This window comes from Mus caroli, unplaced genomic scaffold (genome assembly GCF_978045245.1).
Source record: "Mus caroli unplaced genomic scaffold, Mus_caroli_1 scaffold_18, whole genome shotgun sequence".
NCBI lineage: Eukaryota > Metazoa > Chordata > Mammalia > Rodentia > Muridae > Mus > Mus caroli.
This window is the reverse complement of record NW_028227273.1, coordinates 72,793,268-72,796,359: the sequence shown is the minus strand read 5'-3', so window position 1 is coordinate 72,796,359 and position 3,092 is coordinate 72,793,268. Positions and strand designations below refer to the sequence as shown.

At 41.5% G+C, this 3,092-nt stretch overlaps 1 pseudogene; it reads right to left on the bottom strand.

The window, feature by feature from the left end:
• Positions 1-959: 959 nt before the first annotated feature.
• LOC110288458 (NSFL1 cofactor p47 pseudogene) lies at positions 960-2,051 on the bottom strand (annotated as a pseudogene).
• Positions 2,052-3,092: the final 1,041 nt, after the last annotated feature.

Genomic DNA, 3,092 nt, shown 5'->3' with positions numbered 1-3,092 from the left:
AATTAAAAGAAAGAAAGAAAGAAAGAAAGAAAGAAAGGAAGGAAGGAAGGAAGGAAGGAAGGAAGGAAGGAAGGAAGGAAGAAAGAAAGAAAGAAAGAAAGAAAGAAAGAAAGAAAGAAAGAAAGAAAGAAAGAAAGAAAGAAAGAAAGAAAGAAAGAAAGAAAGAAAGAAAGAATGTTAAGAAGAAGGGGAAGGCAAAAGGATGTATCTCAGGGATAAACACTCAGCTCTCATTTATTCTCAGCCCTTTGTGGAGTCATTCTCTTATGGCTTCACTGCAGTTCATCTCTAATTGTCTCTTGCCATTTTAACTATCATTGGAAATGAAGACCTATATGAGAAAGTGGTGCAGTGATGTGCCATTTTACATAAGACACAGTTTTAATTACCCCTTGTGACCTGCAACTTTTGTTGCTAGGTGCTTTGAATTTGTCTACAGTATAAAATATGGATTCCCACCAGGGATGCCTGCCTGGAATCCAATCAAATAGTTTTTGGTTACCCCATATCCCTTTGAAACTTTTGTACAAGTGGAAATATTTTAGCTTTCAGGCTGATATCAGTTATCAATGTCCATAGCTGAGTAAGTCATGTATGCCATTTCACACCCAGCAACCTGCATAAAATCTGACAGCAATATGGCCACTAGCCTGCATTAAGGGAGCTTCTAGTTCAATTCCTACTTTATTTCTCTATTCTGAAATTATGCTGTGCAGTGTCTTTTTTTTTTTCAAATTTTTGTGTTGTTTTGTCTTTAAAATCCATTGATCATCACAAAAACCCAGGAAATACAACTAAAGAGAAAACAAATATCTAACTGAAGTCTAAGAATCCAGAGCTACGGACGAGATGTGGCACTGGAAGTCTAGGTGTGTACGGGGTGGGAGGTAATTCCCATGGGCATGGCCGCAGTCATGGGAGACACATAGGGAGGTGAGGCAGCAGCTGGGCAGTTAAGTTTACCTCTGCAGGATGACAGCGTTGAGAAGGTTAGCTTCCTTCAGGGTTTGGTTCTCATCAGCCAGCTCTTTGTTAGGGAAGGTAGTCATAAGGACAAAACTGGTGGCAGTCATAGCTGGCCGGGCATCCAAAATGAAGAGCCGGATGTCGCTGATCCTGTGGCTGTGATTGCCATCTGCAAGCCGGATTTGGATGTTCATGGTAGGTTCTGCTTCATTGATTAAGATGGACGAGCTAGCTTTGGCTTCATTTTCTGCTTGTTGGCCTGGAGAACTGGTGTTTAATACCTGGGGAGGGGGGGGCGTGCTGCCCAATTTCTGGCCCTCACCAGTAAAGGCTTTGAAAGCTCCTTTGGGCTTCACGAAGTCCTCATCCGGATGATTCTCCATATCCAGGTTCAACTGCCCGCCGTGTTCTAACCTCTGAAGCTCTACGGGAACCTCCCCTCTATGGATAGACTCCAGATACTGGGCATTGGATGGGTCTTGGTAGCTTCTAAGGTAACCATTTTCTAGGCTAAATCCAGTTTTCCAGAGCTTTAGCACTACATGAACATCCTGGCCTGAATGCAGCCTCCTTTCTCCTGCCACATAGGCAGACACTTCCTCTGGTGCTGCTCCAAAGCTGTAGCCCCCTCCTGCAAATGGTCTTGTTTTACTGTTCTCTCCAGGGCTCTTGGTCACTCGTTCCACGGCTACAGCCCCATGCTCTTTGGCACTCTTAAACTGATCATCCACCAGCTCGTTGGGACTTTTCTTCCTGGGAGAACCAACAATCTGCTGTCCACTTCTCTCTGAGCCCCCAGCATAAAACCTCTGTCCCTCCTCTTCCTCCTCCTCTTCATCTTGGTCATGAATGAGGTCTCTGAAAGATGTTACTCTATTATCTCTAGGAGCTGTGCCTCTGGACACTGAACTTGGGGTTGCTTGTGAAATGGTCACAATGTCTTCATCCCCTCCATCCTCATAAAAGCTTGCAAATGAAATCTGCAGGTCCTAGCCAGCCGACTCCAGGAAAAAACGGGCCCTGTCCTCCTCAGTGCCTGTCACCACCACGGACTCCTTCAATGTGTCCTGCTGCTCCTCTGCCATCTTAGCCCTGTGCCGCTGCGCAGTATCTTAAGTATCAGGTATTTATAGTATAATTCTTCTAATTACTCAGGAGCAATATCAACCCTGTATTGATGTGGTACCTAGAGCTTCCCTAATAAACAATGCAGTTGTCCAACTCTTAGAAGTGGGTTTTTAGTAATAATAAATTAATTAATTGTGCTACATATACCCAAAAGTTTTAATTCAGAAAACATGAATAAAACTGTTATGGAATTAGTAGATAGATGAGTGGGACTGAAAAGTTTATATGTAATGTAGTAATACAAGGACATAATTAATAAAAACACACACATTCTCTCATAGAGTAGTCATATCTTCAATTATATAATGTGCTGAGTTGAACTTATAGTTCCCTTCAATGAAAAAATAAAAAAGAGAGCACTGGAGAAAAAGTGCCTTAAAGGAAGGTGAATAGTACCTCATAGGTTATCTGAAACCAAACATAGAGAAAAAATCTATGTGAAAAGAGGTAAAGAACGATAGAAGGGAAAATAGAGAGGACAAGTAGGCAGGAAGAAGAGTCTATTAAAATTAAATATTATATGAGCAGCTAATGAAATTCTAAAATAAAAATTGGAGAAAGAACAATCAGGAATGACTGCAGGAAGATTATATACTCATAAAACCCCACTCATAAATTTTGTAAAATGTTTACCATTCAAATAGAAGCATTAATAAAGTCCTCAGATATCTTTTATACCAACAACCCCATAGGAAGAAAAATAATATCAAGTTATGAAGACTCTTGGCCACACCCAAAGTATAAGCCACCAACCAAAGAGCATACATAAGGTGGTCCATGTCTCCTGGCACATATGTAGCAGAAGAATGCTTTATCAAGCCTCAATGGGAGAGAAGGAGCTTAATCCTGTAGAGATTTGATGCCTATAGAAGGGTATGCTTGGAGGAGTGCTTTGGGAACATGTCAGAGGCAAAGGGGCAGAGAATGAGTTAAGAACTCTGAGAGGGTATACCAGGAAGGGGACAACATTTGGGATGTAAATAAATAAAGTAATAAAA